The sequence below is a fragment of the Protopterus annectens genome, chromosome 11.part0 (assembly GCF_019279795.1).
Source record: "Protopterus annectens isolate FY-2018-M chromosome 11.part0, PAN1.0, whole genome shotgun sequence".
In the NCBI taxonomy this organism is placed as follows: domain Eukaryota; kingdom Metazoa; phylum Chordata; order Ceratodontiformes; family Protopteridae; genus Protopterus; species Protopterus annectens.
Genome location: NC_056745.1, coordinates 1,406,178,244 through 1,406,204,008, shown reverse-complemented (window position 1 = coordinate 1,406,204,008; position 25,765 = coordinate 1,406,178,244). Strand labels below are relative to the sequence as shown.

General features: G+C 39.1%; 1 long non-coding RNA gene across 1 annotated transcript in view; it reads right to left on the bottom strand.

Moving 5' to 3' along the window:
- Positions 1–7,072: 7,072 nt before the first annotated feature.
- Positions 7,073–25,765, bottom strand: part of LOC122815870 — a 208,719-nt gene continuing 190,026 nt past the window's right edge. Inside the window, exon 2 of the long non-coding RNA XR_006367007.1 lies at positions 7,073–15,805. This is a non-coding gene — a long non-coding RNA (uncharacterized LOC122815870). The remainder of the gene's footprint in view (positions 15,806–25,765) is intronic.

The following is a 25,765-nucleotide window of genomic DNA, read 5'->3' as shown; positions in this document are numbered from 1 at the left end:
TCCATTTAGACCAGATCTTATTTCTTACTAGAATTTTTTTTCTTGTTTCTATAGAGAGCCAAGGTGCTGCTTTACTTCTGGTTCTTATGGATCGACTAGAGGCATGGTATTCCAGTATTTGTAGGAATTTAGAGTTAAAATGGGATACTGCTTCATCAAGGGAGAGTTCTTTTAAGGCAGACCAATCACAGGCTAGTAGCTCAGCTTGGAAACTTACAGCATTAAAGTGTTTTTAGTTTTGTATGGTTCTAAAGATAGGTTGTTTAGGGAAGAAGGTTTTATGTCTAATGATATAGGTGAGTGAATGGTCGCTAATGTCATCAGGTAGGGTGTCTGCAGTATAAGTGAGGGGATGGTTTCTTACTAGGATCCAATCTAATATACTTTCTTTGTTAGTGGACTTATGGATTCTTGTATGGTTATGATAAATTGAGAAAAGCCATACAAGTTAATATGGATTGAAGGTTGATTGGAAGTACAACAGTTCCAGTCTATATTGAAGTCTCCAAGTACTAGAGTTTCTTGAGGGAGGGAGGAAGACAGGAAGCATAGGATATTTTCCGGGGTGTTGATATTATTGCCTGGAGGTAGATAGGCGCATATTATATAGATAGCTTTGCTAGAATTGAGCTGGCGTTTAGAGACAAGGATTTCTGTGTGATTATCTAATGGTAGTTGTAAGTCTACTAGAGACACATTGAGATAAGATTTATACAAAATTGCTACACATCCACCTTTTTTTGTAGTTCGGTCAGCCCTTACTATATTATATCCTGGTGGGATGAATTCATTATCTTTTGTTCTTGGTTTGAGCCAGGTTTCTGTTAGGCAAAGGACATCAAAGGAATGTATGTCCAGTAGAGTATGCAGTTGGCTAACTGTATTGTTTAAGCTCTGCATATTAAGATGGGCTATCAATAAGGAGTTAGTAGTTTTTGGTCAGGGTTGTTCATAGGTTCATAGGTTCATCGGTTCATACTAGGCTATCTGCCCTGGGGCATTTATAAGCCTAGCCCGATTGTGTTTGGCTTATGCCACCCCTTGATTTGAGTATACTGTGCCCTTTTTAAAGTTTAGTTTACTGTGCCTCTGTCTAATAGTGACACGGAAGTAATCCCCGGGACAAACCTACGATCCCCCATCCACTCATCAAAATTCTTCTTGAAGAGAGTCAGTGAGGTGCTCTGCCTAACATGAATTGGAATTCTATTCCAGAGCGAAGGGAGCCTCTGGGTTATGAATCTGTCCCTCCAGCATGTTCTATTTATTTCTGTGCTGAGGTTCAAGTCCCTCGAGCGTGTGGCTCTAAGGGATTTAGATTTACTGAGGTGGAGCATGTCCATTAATTCTGGGTTGGACATAGCTTTATATGTCAGGCATAGATAGCCTCGGAGTAGGCGGTATGCAACTGAGTAGAGCTGGAGTTTTTTTAACCGAGCAGCATATGGCATCTGTTTGAGTCCCTTGATCCTCCTGGTGAGGTACTTTTGGGGTCTTTCTAATTGCTGCAGGTGTCGGGTAAGGTACATCCCAAAGGGGGCATTGTATTCTATGATGGACCTGATGTGGGATGAATAAAGGGGCACGATTACCTCTCTTGATCTAGATGTGAATCCTTTCATGATGAGGTGGGCTATGTAGAAGGTCTTTCTAACCACTTTGGCAATGTGGTTGTCAAAGGAGAGATTGCTATCAACTTGGGTCCCCAGATCCCTAATTACTTTCTCTGTACTTAATGGGTTACCACCTATGTGGTAATTTGAGGGCACATTGTTTTTGCCAAAGGGTATGACTATACACTTTTTGGCATTTAGCTTTAGACCATGGCTCTGGCACCAGTTATCCGTCTCTGTGAGACCTTTTTGAAGGATGTTTGTGTCAGCTGGAGAGTCGATTATGGCACCCAATTTGCAGTCATCTGTGAACTTGGTGAGCCATAGTCCTCCCACATTGGCCTGTACCTCAGAAAAGTAAATACTGAACAAGAGAGGTCCCAGGACAGAACCTTGTGGGATGCCACTTGTGACCGGTTTCGAGTCTGACATGGCTCCAGCAACTCTGACTCTGTGGGTTCTGTCTTTGAGCCAGTTTGCAACCCATCTTGTGACATAGGGGTTTATATTTAGGCTGGATAGCTTATCTATGATGCCTGAGTGGGGTATTGTGTCAAATGCCTTTGAGTGGTCCAGATAGGCTGTGTGGACTACCTTCCCTTCATCTATGGCCTTGGTGACTGTTACGAAGAAGTCGACCAGGTTCAAAAGGCAGGATCTGCCCTTGACGAAGCCAAATTGGGTAGGATATAGCATCTGTAGGTCCCCAATGTCTTTGTTTATGAGTTCCATGATGATCCTCTCCATAGCCTTGCAGACTAGGCTAGTCAGGCTTATGGGGCAATAGTTTCCAGGGTCCGCAGAGGCGCCACCTTTGTGGAGTGGGACCACTGTTGCTGTATGCCATTCTTTGGGCACATATCCTGTAGTGAGGCTGAGATTGTACAGCAGTTTTACTTGAGGGATTAGTTCTTCTTGGAGTTCATGTAGGACGCAACCCGGGATGCCATCTGGTCCCATGGAAGCAGCGTTTTTTGCTTTGGAGAGGGCGGCCTTCACCTGAGCATCAGAGATGTTTGGGAGGCTGCACTCTGCAGGGATAGATACTTGCTCTTTTGGGGGGGAGGGGGTGAAGAAGTTTGCACTGAACCTGTCTGCCAGGATATTGGCGATGTCTGTGGGTTCAGTGTATTTTTTGTCGTTTAGAATCGACTCAGAACACGTCTGGGAGTTGCATCCCAGGTTCCTAACATAACTGAAAAAAGCCTTATGATTGTCTTTAGTGTCCTGTGCAATTTTTCTCTCAAAGCTGGCCTTGGAGGATTTTATGAGGGATCGTAATTTTTTGCTAGTACTGATCAGAGATGCTTTCCCTTTTAGGGATTTTGCTCTATCATGTAGTAGCTTCCTCCTTCTGTTGCACAGTTTATTTATGGCTGGGATCGACCAGACTGGACGCCTGCCTTTGGATGATTGGGTCTTGATTTTGTTTGGGATAGCATGATCCATGCATTCCTGGAGATGTCCGTAGAATGCATTTATATAGGATTTTGCAGTTTGGGCCATAGTTTCCACTGGCCCTGGGGCCTTGAAGGATTCCACTTCAGTTTTGAGAAGTGTGAAGTTCGCTTTTGAGAAGTTTTTCACTGTGTTTTTCTGGGCTGGGGGTGGGGTCGGGATGTGGATATCCAGTGACATTAATTTATGGTCTGATCTTACCAATGAGGGATATACTTCTGGTATGGAGCATAGAGTCCCCATGTTGGTAATGATCAGGTATAGTATGTTTTCCCCTCTTGTGGGAGTGGTGACTAGTTGTTCCATAGCATTTGAGTTTATAAATTCCAGGAACCTCTGGGCTAAGGTGCTGGGGCTTGAGTAATGCTCCCAGTCTATGTTTGGGTAGTTGAAATCGCCCAATATAATGGTGTTTGGAGAGATCTTCACGTTCTCCAATGTTTTCAGGAAAGCCGAGTGGGATTCCTGACTTTGAGAGGGTGGTCTGTAGGATGCTATAAACTGAAAAGCAGTCTTGCCCACTGTCAGTTGCATATGGATGATCTCCGATACTTCGTGCAATGCCACTAACCTGGAGGTGTGGATATCCTTGATAAATATGGAAACTCCCCCTCCTTTTGTGGTTCGGTCCGGGTTTTGGGGCCAAAAAGCATGATATGAGGTATAACCTGATAGTGCTGGGGTGCTCTCTGGAGCCTTGAACCAGGTTTCTGTCACTGCACAGATATCGATGTTTTCCATACTGAGGAGAGCTTCGAGTGCATGCATCTTGAGGTTAAGACTTCTGGCATTTAGCAGCATTACCCTTAGTCTCTTGTTCCTTCTGCTGTCTATGGAGGTGGGTTTGACTTTTGAGCCTTGCCTAAAAAAGGCACTATGGGGGTGGCAAGAGCCTTTGCCAATATCCGAAAGCCCAGGGGTGACAGGTGCAAGCAGTCCCTAGCGAAGCAACGTGGCTTGTCGAGCATGTCCTCCCAGGCTGACAGACACTGGATCCCCTTTGAATGACACCAAAATTTTAGCCAATTTTTAAAATCGATCATTTTGTCTTTATACTGTGGCATCATTCTAGGTGTGGGTAAGTTGCTGCTCAAGGTCAGGGTCATACCGGCCTGGGCTACATGGTCAGAGAGCTCCTCTATGTCTCTTTTCATGTAGTCGAGGGAGGTAAGTCTCAGGTCATTCACACCAGCATGTACAATGACTGAGTCATATTTGTATTTGCTTTGGAGTGACCTGAGTGCTTGCGTTATGTGGCGGATCCTAGCGCTCGACAGGCAGCTCACTGTGACCTTCTCTTTATTCAGCCTGGTGAGCAGGACGTCAGTGTGTCTGTCAATAGAGTCACCTATTACAACAGTATCAGATGTGTTATTCAGCCTTAAGGGCTGTGACTGCTTGGCACACTGACTTTGTGTGCTATGCATTGTACGTGTTTTATTATTTTGGGGTAGCGTTTGCTTGGATGTCTGCTTTGGAGGTCTCTGTTGCTTAGGTAGATTTTTATTTAGAGCCTCCGAGTATGTTTTTGTGTTTTTATGTGTTTGGTTCGCTGTTGTGGTGGGACTATGTGATACTGGAATTGTGTTGTGTGAGGTTACCTTCTCCTCCTGACTGGTTACACCAGTTTTGAGATGAGAGAGCTCAGCCTCCAGTTTGGCTATATGGTTGCATCTCTCACATATATCTGAACCTGTTTGGAGGAGGAGAGGGTTGTCCGTGTACATGAGACAGTTGTAACATTGCCTCAAAATTCCTAGATTCACCAGCTGGACTGGAGAGGAAACCATTGACTGACCTTTGGACATGCTAGAGTAATATAGGGAACTGAATTAAAACGAACCAATAAGGGACACGGTAATCATAGAGAGTATAAGGGTAAGTAGTGCTTATGGTTTATTAGTGCTAACTTGTAAGATTACTTATTTGGACCAGTGAGGGGCCTTAGAATGAGAATATGGTATTTAATTTGAGAGACAGAGCAGTTCTAAGGGAAAAAGTGAAGAGCAGACTTTGTGGAGCCAGGAATAGTTTAAACCCAATTAGGCGGCACTGCCCAATATTGCGCTATGTGCAAAAATGCGCAAAACCGCGCAAAAGAGGGTTTTAAGAGAGGGAGATCAAGGAGTTTGGAAATGACCCAAAATGGCCAATAAAACTACAGTTTCAAGGCAGTAACCACTCCCACAGGGGCAGGCAGGCTGCTCAATGTTTATCACTGCCACTGATGAACACAGAGACTTCTCTTTGGCCCAAGCAAACAATGTCTCCAAGAAACTTACAAACAGTTCAGAACAGCAAATCTGTAACTGAACTTTTTTAAATCTCAGAAAAGTGGGAAAAAAAGCAAGATTTTTTTTTTTTTTTTTTTAAGGAAAGCAGAGGTTCACAAGTATCAACAAGTTAGAAAAGTGCAGTAAATGACCCCACACTTGAGTGCTAGGCCAGAGACAGATAAAATGCAAGTTTTAAGAAAAAATGATTTTAAAAATAAGTGCAGGCAGGAAATTCAGTAATCAGCTCTAGGTTGTGTTCTAAATACAGTTACCAACACAGAAATCAAGTTTAACAAGCCAGAAAATGCTCAAAAGTAAGTGGCAATGCAGAAAAACTTAACAAATAATCTGAAGCAAAATACTTAAAATCTCAAAAGTGGCTCCTTTCTTCTCTCAGCGTTTTCTCCTCTTGGTGGGTGCTTCACCAACAGCCAACAAGTCCGAAAAGATGCCAAAACCACGAGGCAATCGAGTTTTAAGAGAGGGAGATCAAGGAGTTTGGAACTGACCCAAAATGGCCAATAAAACTACAGTTTCAAGGCAGTAACCACTCCCACAGGGGCAGGCAGGCTGCTCAATGTTTATCACTGCCACTGATGAACACAGAGACTTCCCTTTAGCCCAAGCAAACAATGGCCTCCAAGAAACCTACAAACAGTTCAGAACAGCAAATCTGTAACTGAACTTTTTTAAATCTCAGAAAAGTGGGAACAAAGCAAGATTTTTTTGGGTGGTGGTTTGGGGCAGTTGGGGGTTTAGTAGGGTATTGTTATGTCTTGGGTTAGGGTAGATATCCCCATGAAGAAGAGGGTGTTGTTGTAATGTATGTGAGAGTTTCAGGAGTTTGAAGAGAGTATATAGTGTTCTTCTGGTTTGTTGGAGACTAATGTGGGCTAGCCTATGATATTTTGGGGAGAGGTAGGTTGAGGTAGAGATGATGTTTGCATGGTTGTGGGTAGTAGGTAGTTTGGTAGGTAATGTTTGTTTTAAAGGATGAAGGGGTGCAGTGATGTGTGAGATTTCATACCGTGTAAGTATGAGAGTGGTATAAGTAGTATGTGTATTGATGCAAGAGAGAGGAGTAAGTATTTAAGTTTAGGTTGATGTGATTTAAGCATGGTGGAATGGGGAGAGATGTAAGTAAAGTAGTAGTAGGATAGATAAGAAAGCCAGGAAGGATAGAGATAGTATGGAAGTAGAAGTAGTGGGGAGGGGAATGTGTGTAAGGAAGTGTCTTTATGTAGTGTTTAGCTAAAGGTTATGGGTAATTGGATAATTATGGGAAGAGAAGTGTCTTATGAGATATAAATGTATAAATGTATTAAACACTGTGCCATGGTGCCACATTCACAATGTATGTATACTCCAGTCAGTAGTATACTATCTATCAACAGCTAAAATGGCATATGCTGCTTTTTAAGAAGAGCTGTGCTAGTCACAGGTTCCTAGTAACTTAGTAAAAAGCTAAAGTCTCTAAACCTGCTGGGATTGGTAGGATTACCTGCTCCAAGTGGTGGCAGGTATAACAATGAAAATAAAAGGTCATTGTGTTAAATTTAAAAATATTAATACTGCACCCTCCAAACCTTAAAATTTATCCTTCGTGTAAGTTGTCTTGATGTTCTATATGGGTTCTGTTAGCTGCAATTAAATTAGTAGTAGTCAAAAAGCCAGTGTTTTTTTTTTCATTAAAATAACAGTTCAATGATGAAAATCTTCAAGCCATTGTGGTTAAACTTTTTATTCAAGTTGGAATTTCAGACAGATAAACATAGCTCAAGTTACAATAAATTCAAAGGTCAGTGTAGTTTTTTTTTATACAAGTGTTTAGAGGCGTGTTTAGCAACAGTTATGACATCATAGTGGGCGTAGTTACATAACTGACATTATCCATAAATCAATATTCTTATTCAAGGCATCATGTCTGGCATTGTGTTAGAATTCATTTTTACATGATTTATTTTATTTAACTTTATTTCCCAGATCCCATTAAAAAACAACAATAAACAATTAAAAGGCCCATGGATAACATGCTCAGGTCATTGGTTATGGAATAAAGAGATAGGACCAGAAATATAAAGTCTAGTTCAAAGAGGTCCCTAGTAATTTGATATGCATGTCTAAATTTAAGGTTTAACAGTATATTTGTTATTAGTGATATTATTATTATTATTATTATTATTATTATTATTATTATTATTATTATTATATCCAGTACTGTGTGTCTTTTTATGTAGGAAAAAGAAGAACGTCTGTATAACGAGGTTCTGTGTTCTCACATGGGTCACATGGCTTCCATGTTAAAAATGGCTTTAGGGACATATGTTTAACTCAAAAGTCCTAACTAATGTTTTTAAAATTAACTTGATGGGGTAGTCAAAATTTCCCAGCTCTTTCTCCTTACGTTTTCACTAATATGTTTCTTCAGATCTGCCTGCTAGTTATGGTTAGTTAGTTACTGTATTAAAGAACAAAGGTGGAATGAAGTGCCCACTTCCCCATGTAACTGCATAGTACTGGGAGCTTTAGCAGATGTTAGTGGTGAAGGTTAGACAGGTTAACATGGGTAAACTCTACTACTTAATATGTTAACTCTGGAAAATATAAGCCATATATGAAGTTAGTGGGACAAGATTATAAGCGTTCATGTTTATAACAATTGTGAGTAGAGGTTCAATTTTATCAAAGGTGAGTTTATAGAACAGTCTATAGAGGCCCCCAAATGGAGCATCTTGTTTAAAACCAAAATGAAAACTGAAAAAAATGCTGTGGAGGATTTGTCTAATACCAGGATGGCTATTGAGAATCTATCAATATAAAAAAGAAGAGATGGATCACGTGGTTACAAAAACACAATGAAGCCAGGGTAAGGATAATATGTGGAGATTCTGTCTTTGTATGTAATGTGGTTTATAGTTTTACCAAAGTCTGTATAGCCTTACCACATATATTACATTCAAGATGTCCCAAGCCTGGATGAGAAAGGAGGAAGGTTGAGCGTTGGGCTAGCGAACCGACCTCATAAAAAAACGTAACCACTATGGGAATAATAAGTAGAATCTCAACAATTTTTAGTTAACTGGAGGGATCATTTTTGAACCACATAATGTCAAAGAGCAAAATGACACATTGTATATTTGTGTCTGGTGCCTGAAGTCGAAGGCAATCTTCTCCTCCAAGAACATCACGAAAATTGGAACGCAGAATGTGCACTCATTGTATCAAACTGGACGACTCACTCAATTACCGCAAGAATTTGATAATTATTGACTGGACATTCTGGGCATTAATGAAACCAGATAGACAGGAAATACATGAATCACCAGGGATGGCAAGACCATCTTGTATGCAAGACATGAGGAAAGGCATAAATGGGGCTTTGGTCTGATCTTGGGTAAATGTGCAAAGAGAGCACTAGTCAGTTGGAAACCTGTCAACAATCGGATTATGACAGCCTGTATCATATGCAGACACACCAAAACAACAGTCGTACAAGTATATGTGCCATTGTAGAACACAGAGGATGCAACAAAGGATTACTTCTATGAACAGTTCAAAATTGTCTTTGACTGCATCCCAAACCACAACATGAAGATCTTGATTGGAGACTTCAACGCCCAATGGGGAGGTGATTGACATGGATTTGAAGGCATGATCAGAGAGAGCCCACATGTCATCAGAACACCTCAGCAACAATGGCGAATGGCTGGTATCCTTTTGCAAACACAATGGGCTTTGTGTTTGCAACACATACTTTCAACACCAGCAAATCCACAAGAACACTTGGTTGTCACCAGATGGGTGAATCTTCAATGAGATTGACTAACTCTGTATCAGCCAGAAGTGGAGGTCATCCTTGCAAGATGCAAGGGTCTTCAGGAACACAGACATTGGCTCAGACCATTACCTAGTCAGGGTGAGGATTAAACTCAAACTTCAAAACCAAAGACAGCCTACACTAAAGCGACTATTTGCAATGTAGAAGCTCAAAGACCTTGCCACTGCCAATTCCTTCACATGGGAACTACAGAACTGCTTCAACTTCCTTAGAGAGGTGATGAACAATGAAGACCACTGGGCTTACATCAAAGATGCCATCAGAGAGTATGCCCAAGATGCCATCAGAAGATGCTGAGGACTACAGAAAGAGAAATGGATCCAAGACCAGACATGGAAACTGATTTACAAGACAAAAATCACAAAAATGAAAAGTGACCAGACCACAGACATGAACAGCTGAGAAGAGAAAAGGCAAAAATTTGAAGATCTGGATCAACTCATGAAGAAGAGCTGTTAGAAAGATAAGAAGGAATGGCTGGAGCAAAAGGGAAATGAAGTGTAGGAGGCCGCTGACCATAATGACACCAAAACTATTTACCACATTGTCAATGAGTTGACTGGAGTAAAAAACAATTCCAATGTCCCAATCTAATATAAAAGTAGGAAGCTTCTGACCACCAAAGATGAGCAGAATGGAAGGTGTATTCTTCCGGGAAACCTTAACTCGACCAGACCCAAACACTACCTATGACTTTGTGATGGATGAGGCTCAGGAGGATTTACAAGTGATCACTGGTGCGATCAACATCTAGAAAGTAAACATCATGATCAGAAGCCTCAAAAATAACACGGCAGCCAGCTTGGATGAAATACCCACTAAGTTTATGAAAATCGGTGGTCAGGCCATAAGTGCTAGCAAACTGGACTAATTTGAGAAAAATGGTGGAGAGGTGCCATAGTCATGATTCAGAAGAAAGGCAACACGTCTGAATGCAACAATTGGTGAGGCATCACCCTGCTCTCAGTGCCTGGGAAAGCATTTTGTGTTGTCCTACTCCAGCGATTTCAGAATGCCATAGACCAACGCCCGATAGAAGAACAAACAGGATTCCACGGTGGAAGATCATGCAGCGAACAAATCTTCACCATCCGGAACATCATACAACAATGTGTCGAGTTGTGAAAATCACTGGCCATCAACTGTGTTGATTCTGAGAAAGCTTCTGACAGCATCCATCAAGAGTCCCTCTGGCAGATCCTGTGTTCCTATGGCATACCAATAGACTTCATTACCATCTTCAAAGATCTGTACTTGCGATCAAGCTTCTGCGTCAAAACTGAAAATGGCCATGTGGAGTTCTTTGAGATTACAACTGGGGTCAGATAAGGCTTTATCCTGTCCTTGCTCTTCTTCCTCATTGCTCTTAACTATGTCATGTGACAAGCAGGGACAAGCTTTGGAGCCGGTATCCACTGGAATGATCAAGATCACCTCTGTGACCTGGACTTCTCTGATGATATTGCCTTTCTCAAACAGGATGAGATGAACCTGCAGGAAGCGACGACCAACCTCAGCTGAGAAGCCACTAAGACTGGCCTCAGGATCAGCACTGATAAGTCAAAGATCATGAAGATACATGCAGCAGCCCAAGTGAGGCGAGTAATGATCTGACTTAAGTAACTGAAGGAAGTTGATAGATTCACCTACTTGGGTAGTGTGATCACCAAAGACAGAGATGTGGAAGCAGATGTCAAGTTCTGCATCAGCAAGGCAATAGCAGTCTTCAGGAGGATGAAGAAGACCTGGTTGTTGTCATCCAGCTCCCTGAAGATCAGGTTCCACCTACTTACCTCAATCGCAATCCCTACAGCCATTTATGCTAGGGAAACCTGGAAGATGTCAGCAAGTATTAACAAGAAACATGATTTTTTTAGCAGAGGTGCCTATGCAGAATTCTCAAGATCTTATACTCCAATCATATCACAAATGAAGAGGTTCTATGAAGAAGTAGCTCTTGCAAACTCCACAACATGGTCACTCTCAGAAGACTTTGACTGGCCGGCCATGTCCTTTGAGTAGAGAACTATCAGATCCTGAAGATGCCAATGGCATGGGTACCTCCCAATGCCAAACAACCAAGAGGATGCCCAAGGAACACTTGGAGAAGAACATTCATACAAGACCTAAAGGTGCTGAACATCAGTTGGGAAGAAGCTGAGATCTCTGCCAAGGACTGGAAATGATGGAGAATGCTTGTTACCTGATATGCTATGTAACATGGGAGGATTTAAGTCTAAGTAAGTAAGTTTGTTAGCCCTGTGGGACATTTTGGGGGTGGGGGTTAAAAGGGGAAAGAACTATCTTAATGAAAGTAATGGACTGGGATGGCTGCAACAATAAAAAGTGAGTACATAAAATACTCAAGGAAAAGACTGTGCCATACCATTGAAACAAGTATTGCCATATGTTTCTGTGCAGAATGTCCATCTTAAGTGTCATGGGGATAAAGATATATGAGTTAGTAATGCATCATATCTTCAATGTTGTTAACTGTGTTTTGTTTGAAAATCCACCATTATATTAAAGGGAAATGTTTAAAAGAGTGGGACCACGTGGTTGCAAAATAATGATGGTGGAAGGGTAAGGCTGATGTTTGGAGATTCCGTCTTGTATACAATGAGGTTTATAGCTATACCAAGTCTGCATTGCCACAACCTAAATAAATAAATTAAAAACCTCCAACCATTTAAATACTGTAATAGCTTGTCCCATGGAACATGCAGGTGGTGGTTATGTAACAGGGACAGAACCACCTTTGGAAAAAGGGAATGGGATGGCTATAGGGGGAAAAGGTACTTAATTCAATAAGGGAAAATAATGCACCATGATGTAGAACTGAGAACTGCCATCTGTTTTTTTTTTTTTGTGCGAAATGTCTTTAGAGGATAAAGATTTTAGTTAGTAATCTAGTATATCTACAATGTCATGAATTATATTTTGTCTGAAAGCAGAATTAAAAAGGCCTTAGTGAATAAGTAACAAATATGAGGAGGGGTATGTTAATGAGTGAAGGTTTAAAGTGTGAATTATATTACAAACATTAAAGTGGCAAGAGTGGTGGGGGAGTTTGAACCAGCTGTAAATAGTGCCAGATGGCTATTTGGTATGAAACAAAAAAATAATAGAAACAAAAGCTGTATAGTTGCTCATAAACATGTGAGAAAATGAAACAACAGCAGAGCAACATGCAGAAAAGAAAAAAAAACATTTACAGCCTTTAACAATGAAAGTCCCAGATCAGTAGAAATTGTAGTGGTTGAGTCTCTTAAGGTTAAGTATGCAGTGATGGACACTGTGCAGTTAAGTCCTGGGGCTTGTTTGCCATAAGTCAAATATGCCATTCATGTTTCCTTTTTTCCAGTTTTTCATTGATGTCACCCTGAAACGGTTGATCAGTCATCTTGTCGATGATGAGAAAGTTAAACATGGTTGTCCAAGGTTGTCGCTGGCATGTTTGGCCTTGATGTTGAAGATGGTTCCATGGCGTGTATCAGAGAGGTGTTGTGTGATCCTGGTTTTCAATTTGTTTATAGTTTTCCTACATAGAAAACTTTGCATTTGTGATATTGAGCGCTTTATATGACTTTGTCCGTACAGCAGTTGCCATAAACATTGATCTAAAAGGTTTTCTTGTTGTATGGGCAGTAGAAGAAGGCTTTTCCATCCATGAATTTACAATAGTTGTAGCTCAGTGGGCCACATGGGAAGGTCCCTGGGGGTTGTTGTTTTTTAAATGTTGTACCGAGGTGGTTGCATTGATCAATGTAGTCATGAATATTGTTGTTCCTCTGGATGGTGAATGCTAGTTTGGGTGGGAATATGTCATTTAGGATGTTGTTCTCAATGACTAAGCACCAGTTGTCCATTATGCCTTTTTTATGTGAGTGTTCCATTTGTCATTATCTTTCTGTTGAATGACTCTTTTGATATAGTGTGATGGATTGTTTCCATTCATCAAGAAGTCAGAGTTGTGTTTGCTCTGGATGATGGGATTAAATGTTTGAAGGATTAGTCAGTTGTTGTATCCCCTGGCTAGAAAGTCTTTTTCTAACTGGACAATTTTTTTTTGTGAAAGTGGAAAGATCCCTGGTGACTCTGGCTATCCTTTGGCCTTGGGATTTGATGATTTTTTTTTTAGTTCTAAAAGGGTGCATGCTGTTTCTGTGGAACAGAAGATTTACTCTGGTGGGTTTTCAGAAAAGATCATTCAAAAGTAATTCACCTGTTGGGGATTTGATGATGGTAAGGTCCAAAAAGTTGATTGAGGTCTGTCAGTGGGAGGTTGCAAATTTTAGGAAGTTGGTGGATTTATTTATGTAATCATAGAATTCTTCAAGTTTTTGGAGGTTGCTGTTCCAATAGACCAGGATGTCTTCAATCAATCTATAGTAACAAACATGTGTTGGTAATATTGTGAAGTGTGGATGGTCTCTTCTTCCCTTTTTCCAATTGCTGTGTTGGCCAAACTCGGGGCCATAACTGCACCCATTGCTATACCTCTAGTTTAGCAAAAGAAGTGGTTATCAAATTTGAAGTAGTTATTGATAAGAAGTAGTTGCAGCAGTCTGCTAATGGCCTTGAGTTCTTCTGGGGGGGCTTCCTACTCTTTTTAGTAAGCTTCTAGGATGGCTCTAATGCAATAATTGTGGGGTAGAACAGTGTACAGGGCTTGTATGTTAATAGTGACCAGCCAGGCATTTTCATCCACAGTGAGGTTTCAAATTGTCAAAATAAGATCTGAAGTGTCACGTATAAATGATTTATTGTTTTTGGCTAGAGGTTTGATTTGCACCTCAAGGTAGACTGACATAGGTTCAGTGATGCTGCCTCTACTTGCGATTACAAGTCTGTAAGGTAGATCCAACCTATTCTTGTGTGGTTTGGGATTTAGAAAAAACATTGGTAGCCTTGAGTGTTCAACAGTGAGAAAATCAAGCAGATTGTTGCTGATCAAGCCTTCTTTGTGTAGGTTAGTGATTTCACTGAGTAGTTCTTCATAGTTGAGTTTGATTTTGCTGTAGTCACTGGTCTCGTAAACGATGGGGTTATTTAGCATTGCACAGTTTTTGTTTGTAGGCCATGGTGTCTGTTACTAGGATCCCACCTCCTTTATCCACTTTCATAATTCGCCTGGTTTTGTCTTTGATTAGAATCATCAGTGCTTTATGTTCTTTCTTGTAGATGTTGTAAAATTTTCTCTTGGTATTTTCTTGGAGGATTCCTCTGATATGCACTTTTTGGTGATTTTCAAATTCGCTAATGGTGGTGTGCAATAAGGGGGTAAAATGACATTTTTTCCATTTACATACTGGAAGCATGGTATTAGAGGTGCAGTATGTTGGTCTATTGTGGACGTGAGTTTTAAGGTTCTATTTTCTGTTGTATAGCATCCGATTGATGATAGTTTGGGTGAGGTTGCTCCTTTTCTGGGAGTATAAAGTTGAGTTCTTTCTCCAGTATGCTGATTTCTGTCTCTTATAGTGGTTTAACTGAATGGTTCCAGATGATATTAATTTGTGGTAGTTATTTCTATTCTGTCATCCTGGTGTGTCATGTTGCCAGCTGGAGGAATCCAAAGGTGTTTCAAGTCCCTTTTGCCTTGCAATGTTCTGTCTTTCTGTTGAGAGTTGCTTCTTGGGGATTCTAGTATCCTAGTTTGCCATGATTCTGCAGCATGCTATGATTGCTGTGTCCTTTGGGAGTGTTCTTGTTTTTGTGAGTCATAGGATTTTTTGAGGCAGTAATAGCTGAGGTTACTTCTGGGCTATGAGAGGGGAGAGCCATGGGAGAATCCTGTTCCTGTTACAGTTGGTGTGTAGGTAGGGTTTGTCTGTGTCTTATTTCCTGGTCTTGATAGAGGGAGTGGGGCACATAAATAGCTGAGACTTGTTGTATTTCTTGTGCCTGGATGGCTGCATTCTGGTTATTGTGATCTTGTTTATAGGATAATTCTCTTGTGAGCTGAAATCCATTAGGCCCATAACTTCCTATCAAGTGTTTTTCATCTTCCAAATCTCTCTTCATTTTGTTTGTTCTTTTCAGCTAGATCTTTGCTTCAAGTTCCTCTGTTGTGTTGGTAATCCCTTGGCATTGTTCGATTTTGTTGTCTATGTGGCTGCAGGCTTCTTCTAGGTGCATGACTTCCTCCATGGAGTTCCATTGTAATTTTTTTTTTGTGTTCAAATAGAATTTTAAAAGTTTCTGGGTCCTTCCTTCCATTTGGTCATCAGATTCATTTCAATACTGCTGCAAAAATGTTTCTTTTGTATTGTCAGTCTTTTGGGTATCAAGTTCTTCTTAATACAAAATTCACTTCCCATCGGAGGCTTTAAAATGTTTTGATCTCTATAGTGTGGACATCAGCTGTTCACTGGATACTTGGCTATCCTGCTCATGTGCTTTTGTCCATAAATTAATGTCTATAGTATGTGTTGCAAGGAGAGACTTCAGGCTGGCAATGTCAGCCATATTTAAATATTAGCTAAAGGTGAGGGTGAGGTTATATGACCAAGCGGATTAGTCTCTGATAGAACAATATATCTAAAAAGTGAAAGTCTGTAATCCTCATTACTTTGGCCCGGACTTGGTGGGATTACCTGCTCCAAGTGGTGGCAGTTCTAACAATGAAAATAAAAGGTTAAATTTAAAAATATTAACACTGCACCTACCAAACTTTAACATTTATCCTTGGTGTAAGTTGTCTTGACCTTCTCTGTAGGTTCTGTTTGCTGCAATTAAATCGGTAGTAGTCAAAAAGCCAGATTTTTTAAATAAAAATAAAAACAGTTCAATGATGAAAATCTTCAAGCTGTTGTGGCTAGACTTTTTTATTCAAGTTGGTACTTCAGGCTGACAAGAGTAGCTTAGGTTACAATAAGTTCAAAGGTTAGTGTAGATTTTGTTTAAACAATTGTTTAGAGGCATGTTTAGCAACAGTTATGAAGCCATAGTAAGCGTTGTTACATAATTGACATTATCCATTAGTCACTATTATTATTCAAGGTATCATATCTTCCATGGGTCTATATCATATGAGTGAATCGCACAAATTGCGAACGCTCATAATATCGAACGTACAGGACCTCGAACTTCCTATTGTGGGGGGCTGCACCCCCCCATGGGTCTATATTATAACATTGAATTTTATAAAGATCGAATGTTATAATATCGAACTAGTTTTGTCGAACGCTGAAAATAGCAATGGTGGAGGACACCAAATTCTTTCCAGAGAAAGAATTCGTTGGGCCACTGCTGTGGCTTCACTGTTTTCAGCATTCGATATGTTGGAACGTTACAGGTCGGGTTCAGGTAAGTGTGCGATTCTGTGTAGGTTAGGGTTAGGGGCGGGTTAGGGAGCAGGTCAGGTAAGTGTGCGGTTGTGTGGACGTTAGGGTTAGGGTGTGGGTTAGGTGAGTTAGGGGTAGGGCGTTGGTCAGGTAAGTGTGCGGTTGTGTGTAGGTTAGGGTTAGGGTGCGGGATAGGTGAGTTAGGGTTAGGGCACGGGTGAGGTGAGTGTGTGATAGTGACAGACCTTAGGGTTAGGGTTGGGTTAAGTTAACTGGATAGCTAGTAGTGTATATAAAATTTAGTTTAGGTTTAGGTGTAGGATTTTAAGTGTATGTGTGTAGATTGCTGTTTTTTGTGTGTGTTTGTGTTGTGTGTATGTTTCTCGGAATAGCAATTTTTTTCCCTGGGAAAAAAATCACTATTCTGACTGTTCGATGTTTGCGGATTTCAGTGTTTAGGGTTTGATATTATAACATTCGATGTTTACGAACTTCGATGTTATAATGCAGACCCACCCCCACACCCCCCGCTAAATATATATTCCAACTCTGAGATCGCACTGCTGTGAGGAAAGGGCAAATATTCCATTCTTCACTGTACCGCAATCTCAGAAAAAGCATTTCGAGGTCCGGTACGTTCGATGTTATGTGCGTTTGCAATTTGTGTGATTCGCTCATATGATATAGAGACATCTGGCATTGTGTTACAATTCATTATTACATGATTTATTTCATTTAACTTTATTTCCCACATCCTGTTAAAAAAGAAAAACAAGTAGTTAAAAGGCCCATGGATATCATGCTCAGTTCATCAGTTAAGAAATAAAGGGATAGGACCAAAAATAAAACATCTAGCTCAAAGAGGTCCCTGGTAATTCAGTATGTTTGTCTAAATTTAGGATTTAATAGCATATTTGTTATTATTGATATTATTATTATTACTATATCCAGTACAGTGTGTCTTTTTATGTAGGAAAAAGGGGAACATCCATAGAATGAGGTTCCGTGTTTTCACATGGGTCAAAAGGCTTCCATGTTAAAAATGGCTTTAGGGACAAACGTTTAACTCAAATGTCCTAACTAATGTTTTTGGAATTAACTGGGAGTGGTAGTCAAAATTTCCTCAGCTGATTCTGGTTACGTTTTCACTAAAATGCTTCTTCAAATCTGCCTGCTAGTTACAGTTAGTTAGTTAGTTAGTTACAGTATTAAAGAACAAAGGTGGAATGAAGTGCTTCACTCCCCTGTGTAACCACATGGTGCTGGGAGCCTTTAGGAGAGTTTAGTGCTCAGGGTTAGACAGCTTAACATGGGTAAACCTTACTACTTAATATGTTAACCCTGGAAAATATGAGCCATTTCTGATGTTAGTGGGAAAAGATTATAAATGTTTGTATTTATAACATATGGAACCAGGGTAAGACTAACGTGCAGAGATTCCATCTTTGCATGTGATGGGGTTTATAGTTTTACCAAAGTCTGCATAGCCTTACCACAACTATTACATTCAAGATCTAAAAACTTTAGAATACTATGTTGGTTAGCCCCGTGGAACATGGTGGGGGGGGTGGTTAAAAGAGAAATAACTACCTTATGGAAAGGAATGGAATGGGATGGCTAGAAGGGGGAAAACAGCAGTGGCACTTAAAGCACTCAGAGGAAAAGAATGTGTTGTACCATTGAACCCAGTTTTGCCATCTGTTTCTGCACAGAGTGTCCATCTTAAGTGTCATAGTGATAAAAATATATGAGTTAGTGATGTATCATATCTTCAATGCTGTTAATTGTTTTTTTTTTTTTGAAAATCTGAAAAACAAAAAAATGGCCAGCAAAACCAATGGTGAAATATAATACTTTAATATCCAGAACACAAGTTGAATAGTATACCGGTTTCAGCAAAAGCCTTCTTCAGTGTCACATGTAAAAAGTGTAAAACACCCTATACATATACACAATAGATCTAAACATAAAACACACACCCTTCTTCCAAACCAATCAAAATACATAATTTAAAACATGGGAGAACAATGCCCCCTAATTTAATAATCCAAGTCTGTTCTTCTTTATCTAACAATTTTATTATGTTCGATAATGCCTTCTACTTACAAAAAGTAGGAGTCGCAATGGGATCTCCACTTGGGGCGAGTTTTTCTAATTTAGTCATGGCATATTGGGAAGATGAATACGTTAGGAACAAATCTTATGTCAAAGAACAATTGTATTTTTAAACAAGATTCTTGGACGACATCTTCGTTATACTAAAGGGTGATGAAAGAAATGCTATAGACTTACTTCACTATTTTAACAATACCACAAACTTTCTGAGTTTTACATCAAGTTATGGAGAAAATAAAATTTCATTTTTGGACATTGAGTTAAGGAAAGATAGTAGGAACAATAGATATGTTAGCATTATCTTTAGAAAGGAAACATATTCCAGCAGCTTATTACATTTTACCAGCTGTCACCCGTTCCACCAAAAAAGATCAGTGGTAAAGGGACAGCTGGTAAGAGCTGCTAGAATGGTCAGTCTTGAAACTGATTTTCAGATCGAATGTCAAAAGCTCGAAATAATGTTTCTTTATAGAGGCTACCCACAAGAATTAGTGGGTAACTTGATTGATGAAATCTACAATAAGAGAAACAGGGGGATATATAGACCCATTTTATGCACTGAACAAGAAGTTAATGGCATGAGTAATGAAATATTGGAAAGCAGGGACACCATCAGAAAACATAATTACATAAGTTATAGTTTCATCACGCCATATAGCATTAATGCGTGGGAGTTAAGGAACATTCTATATAAGAACTGGGAAATTCTAGAGAATGACCCATTTGTTGGAAAAAACTCGTTAAACTTCCCAGGATTATATTTAAAAGGGGAAGAAGCATTAAAAACATCTTTGAGAATCGGTCTCATAGTATCATTAAGAATCCAGGAATGACAAAATGTTTGATGTGTAATTTTTGCAAACATATGGAAATTGGACGGACATTCCCTATTAGAAACAAAAAATACAATACTAGAGACAAATTTAACTGTCAGTCTAAAATGATAGTGTACTTAGCTAAATGTCAACAATGCCACGTATTCTATATAGGGTTAAACCATTAGGACACTGAAGGAAAGAGTATATGAGCATTTGTACAGTATTAGACATAAGAAGACAGAGAATGCTCTGGCAAGACATATAATGGAACATCCAGAACATATTTTCAAGTTCCGAGTTATAGATCAAATTAAATCAGATGGAAGAGGTGGTCCTGATAGCCTTTTGTTAGAAAAATTAGAACTTGTGTGGCAACTAAGTACAAATGCCTGTGTATATCCAGGCATAAATGAAATTTACTCCATTTTATGTATTCTGAGATTAAAAAACTTAAATAGGAGCAATTAATGCAAAATAAACATAAAATACAAAATATTATACTCTGGTAGTCGTTAGGATAAAAACTGACTAGTACCCATGAGTATATATAAAATAAAATATTTTGTTTAGGTATGTAAGTACAATCAATGAATATAGGAATATTTGCGATTTATATTTTTACAAATCGGACTGCCTTCCAAACAGCTTTTGTATGAATTGTAGGTAACGATCGTTTTATCTGTACCTAAGTAGGGTAGGTTATTTAATTAATTAATTTTTTATATATATACTTGCTGTAATTTGTTCTATTTAGTTGGATTCATTTTAAAAGTTTCAAAGTAAAGTGAGTGTATGTATCACTTTAAGGGTATGCAAGAACAACAAAGTAACGTTTAGTAATTGCTATAAAATATATATAATCGTTAGCAAACTGCAACACATTTTTTAAGCAAAGTGTAGGGGATCAAACAATACTTGAATATGCGGATACACATGCATTTTAAAGATATGTATGTATAAATATGCTAGCAAATGCTATATCATGAATGTCAGCAGTTTTTAACTTGCAACGAACTTTAAACAAGAGTATAACTTAATTGATAGAACCATGTGATTTAACTGGAAGTTATATATAGAGGAATATTAGGAGAAAACAGTTTGTCTGAGGAAGTCTTCACACTAGGAAGATGAAAAGTGCTTAATTTTATATTTATTTTGTTTTTATTCGCATTACTTGTATATTTTATTGGATTCGCTTCACTTATATTGTTTTAATAAACGGTTACCAACAGCTGACTAGTGGAGAGCCGTTATTTCCACTGAAGTGTAAATGAAACAGGATAAAGAGAGGGAACCGTTCGGACTGCTTTCCGCAGCTATTATTTTATTAGTACAGTTTGAACTTTTTTCTTGGCATGTCTTCTTTATTTAATAAATCATGCCAACCCAGCTTGTTAGGTCCTGTAAAACAAATACGATAACACAACTTGTTAGGTCCTGTTAAACAAATACGATAACCCAGCTTGTTAGGTCCTGTAAAACAAATACGATAACCCAGCTTGTTAGGTCCTGTAAAACAAATACGATCAATTTCAGTAAATCTAAAGGTAGCTGTAGAATGCAGTAAAACGGGTTTGTATAAAGTATTAGACATTCTTTTATTTCTGATGTCACTCAAGTGTTCAGATATATGTAACAAACTGTCTAGACATTTGTCCTACATAAAAAGCAGAACATGTACATTCAACCAAATAGATGACCCATTCAGAAACACAGTTAACAAAACATCAAATATCAAATACTGGTGACCTCTTTATGGGTTATATGAAGAGCAATAAATACATGTTGCCAGCCATAATCTTTATTTGGGGTAATAGATATCTGGAGGACATTCCTAAGAATAGCCCTTGTATTTCAAGTACAACTAACTCAGAACCCTTGTCTGTTAAGTATGAATAGCCCAGAGCTCAGATATTAAAATGTTACTGATACACATAAAGGACAAAGGTACTTAATCAGTGGTAGCACTGTGGCATTCCATCCATTCATCTAGATCACACTTGATACGAATCAGAAAAGAGAAGCTCCCTGGCAATTAACTGCTTGAGAATAATGTAGGAAATATTAAATAGTCACCAAAAATCCCAGCAGAAACACAGTGTCTGCAATTATGGTCTGATGAAGCTTTACAGCAAAAGCACTAAGCTTGTTTTATAATAAACTATGCTTTTATTCTTCAGTTACTGGTCTGTGATATTTACAACTCAGACTGCTACTAATATTGTTCCCCTCAGGTATCATTTGCCATTTGTATTCTATGATACACTGAAAGGAAAGCATTTATTCTGCTTCTATACCTCTGCTGCGTTTCTGCTGGGATTTTTGGTGACTGGTAGATTACACTTGAATTGAGTAAGATATTTGTTTTATGTGGGGAAGAAGAGAATTCCAGAGAAGTGGTATTCTCTGTGATACACATTTATCTTTCCAATGTGTTCTGTTTATTATGCAAAATTAGGATCTCTTGAGCAAGTGCTAATAACACCATTGAACTTTTAGGTGTGCAGTAGGTCTAAAAGAGTGGAGTCAGCTGAGGGTCAGCTAGCCAGGCAGAGATCACCCCTCAGAAGCCTGTGAAATACTGAAAAGGGGAACAGGGCTTTGAGATGGTGAGTGTAGCTTTTAGCTGTGTAGTGGGCATTGCTTCTGTTGTTTCTAACATAGCTAATAAAGGCACTGTGGTTGTCTTTAGTCTGGGTGGCTGCTTTTAAATAGCATCTTGGTTTAGTTAACTTGTTTATGTACCGGAGTACCTTGTTAAATTTAGCAAGAGCATTTTTGGTAACTAGACAGTTACATTTCTTTTTACATGCAATGACTTTTTTTTTCTTTTATTCTAGATCCTGATTATATTTGGGTTCTGTGATAGAAGATTATTTTTAAATTTGGCATAGCATTTACTTTGGAGAGTGACAAATGCATCCATGCAGTTATGTACAAGTGCATAGAATTTGGTAGTAAAAGATTCCACATAAGCAGAATGGTTATCAGATAGTAAGGGAATGCTGAATATGGCCAGGTCATCAATCAGTTTTAGTAGATTAGCTTTAGCATAATCTCTGAAAACAGTGCTATTGGAGGATGCTTCCTGTTCAGTCTTATGGGAAATGTGATTTATGGTCTGCCTTGACTAGGGAGGAAGTTATAACTGGTAGGGAACAGAGCTGCCCCATATTAGTGAGAACTCAGGATTTTGTCACCCGTTGTTGGGATGCAGACTAACTGGTCCAGAGACTTTGTATTTATGAAGCCCACTATTCATTGATCCACATGTTTGGGGATGTATAAATCTTTCAGTTGATGGAAAGGTAGTCAAAGCCCCCTAGAAGAATGGTATTTGGCATTTGGCTAAATAATAAAGGACCCAATAGTAGTCAGGTAGGAAGTATAGCTCAAAGAGAATGTATATGGGGTCCTATAATTAGCTATGATGTGATAAGGGTTATGTTAATGGTAAGCTGCCAATGGAGGAGTTTTGGATTGATATCCTCTCTAATAAGGCTGATGGTAGAATTGTGTTGTACGAATATGGAAACACCACCAGCTTTAATGAATTCATCTAGTGCAGTCGACATGAACAGATGACAGGTGTAGAAAACTCACACTGCTGGAATGCTCTCAATGGTCTTGACCCATGTCTCTGTAATGATGCATATATCGATGCATTCCAGAGAGAGGAGTGCCTGTAGGGAGTGGAGCTCTTCAAACATTTTGCAGCAATAGCTTTATGTTATCCAAATTTTGTTTTGTTATGTTGGGAGCTTTTGAAAGCTGTCATTATGGGGAAAGGACAAGCATTTTTGCCACTATATGAAAGGTTTGGGGGAATAGGTGGAGGCCATCCCTGGCAAAACAATTAGGACTGTCTAACATCTCCTTCAATGCTGATATATATTAAACCCAACAGATAAAAAACAAACCAGGTAACCACCAAAGATGAAAGCATACAAATTGTTTATTCCACAGACAAGACAGGGTAAGCACTTTCACACCGAATATGCTTCATCAGATCCACTGCTCAACTAAAAACAAGTCAATTATATAACAAAATCAATTAAATATACCCAATAAAAACATGATAATGATCACAGATGCAAATAGCGTTTCTTAAGGAGAGGTTTTAAAGACACACTGGCATAGAATGATTAGAATGCATTAGAATGATACCAAAAGCTAAGCCAATGGTTGACATCAATAATCTTTTATTTGTATTGAGGCATCACTCTTGGTGAAGATAAAATACTGATAAAGACTGGGTTCCTACCTACCCTGAACACATAATCTAAGAGCTCCATCATGTCCCACTTGAATTAGCCAGGGACATACACCTCATATCATTTACTCCTATGTATAATGGACATGGATGATGTGGTGATTCCTAGCCATTTAGTGAGTGTGAGTGTTGCATCAGTGTGTCGCACTACAGAGTCACCTATGACTAGGATGTTGGATTGTGTGGAGGATGGTCATGTGGACATTTTTTGAGACACTCAGTTTTAGATGTGGGTTTCATAGTGGGTGATGCCTGAGGTGATTCTTTGTGAACTTTCTGAAGGTACTTGATTTTTAGATTACATTCAGGAGGGCTTTGTGGTTTAAGTAGGTTACTTTTAGGATCCTCAGCATATGTTGGGCAATGTTTTTGATCTATATACTGCATGTGGTAAGTATATTGTGGTGTTGTGCATTACTGATGGCTTTCTTTCTACTTGTAGCACATCATTAGTTTTGTATACAGGTGAAATCAACACAAAAGTGCACTTTCTCTTGGGCTACTGTAGGCACATAAAACTACTCAGCTGGTCTTGTATTCTTATATGAGACCTGTGGTAAGAGTATTTCAATAAAAGGAATGCTGTTTTACTGCTTTTCAAGTATTACAGCAGAAATGAGATTGCAGTAAAGAGGCTAAATAAGAACAACAACCCATTAATAGAAAACAAGATAAGTAAATGTTTCAACATACTATATTGAATGTGGATTGATGCAGTGATGACAGCATTACTTGTATACATTATTTTCTTTTTTCAGATAACACTTAGCTTAAGATTAATGTAAACAAAAGGAAATGTTTGGATTTAGAACTCTCTGGTAAATGACAGCATGTCTAAGACTATTCCAAGAAAGCTTCATTTCATGGCATAATACAGTTACATAATATGCACTGCTGTCAGTAGCAGATATGTGAAGGCAATATATAAAACTAAGAAATGAAAGAAAGTCCAGTGTAGTTATGTGCAGAAAAATCTGAAGATTATTGTTAAAATGCAGTGCACTGGCACATTATGGTCAACATCATAATTTGTAATGTATCACATTTGTTGTAAAAATATTGATGAGGAAAAGAGTCTGTGTACCTGTGCATGTGAATACTTGTGTGTGTGTGTGTGTGTGTGTGTGTGTGTGTGTGTGTGTGTGTGTGTGTGTGTGTGTGTGTGTGTGTGTGTGTGTGTGTGTGTGTGTGTGTGTGTGTGTGTGTGTGTGTGTGTGTGTGTGTGTGCGTGTGTGTGTGTGTGTGTGTGTATTTGTGTGGGTATATATGTTCTAAAACAGGGATGTTGCACAATGATGCACCAGGAATGGATGAGTTGCAGGAACAGACTTACAAGAGTGAATTAGCAACAGATAATATGGAATGAGTTGCCCACATCTGCATACAGCTTGTCAGTGTTCTAGCTTTTAGACTATTGTGGCCAAGTCGAGTTACTGAGACTATCATACTTGTTAAAGATTTTGGCTGATCATAATATATGTATATACATATATGGATCTACATCTAATGGGCAAAATTACATATAGCCCAAACTTAAATTGCCAAGACCAATTTGACGGAAGTTTTATTAGCCGAAAATACACTTTGCCAAACATCAAATTGCTGAATTGGAACTGTAAAACAGTTCCGGAATGTTTAGTATATAATGAACACTGGTTTGCTTTAAATCGTACACCATATCTGCCTACATGGCACATGACTCACCCAAAGCCCTAGGATGTATATACAGTATGAAGAAGTCTCAGAGAGGAAGGGACATGCTCGTTGTTAGAGGATTCCTGTACCATCTGAATAAAAGTACAAAGAGGAAATGTATCCTTTTCCCGACTGTGGTGCAATCTCGGAGTTAGTATATTTAAGTAGGTGGGGTGTGGTGGGTGCAGGGGGGCTTGCCCCCCTGCACAATAGTGTTTAAACTATTTAATTTAAATAAAATGACAGTAAATGGATGCACAAGTTAGAGGTGTGTAGTGTCATGTGCCAGCAATATGAGTTTGGCAAAGTGTGGCTCGACCGTTTGGGTTTTCGGCAGTTTCAAACTTTGGTTTACAGGTCTTGGTAAAGTGTAATTCGGCCGAATGAAAT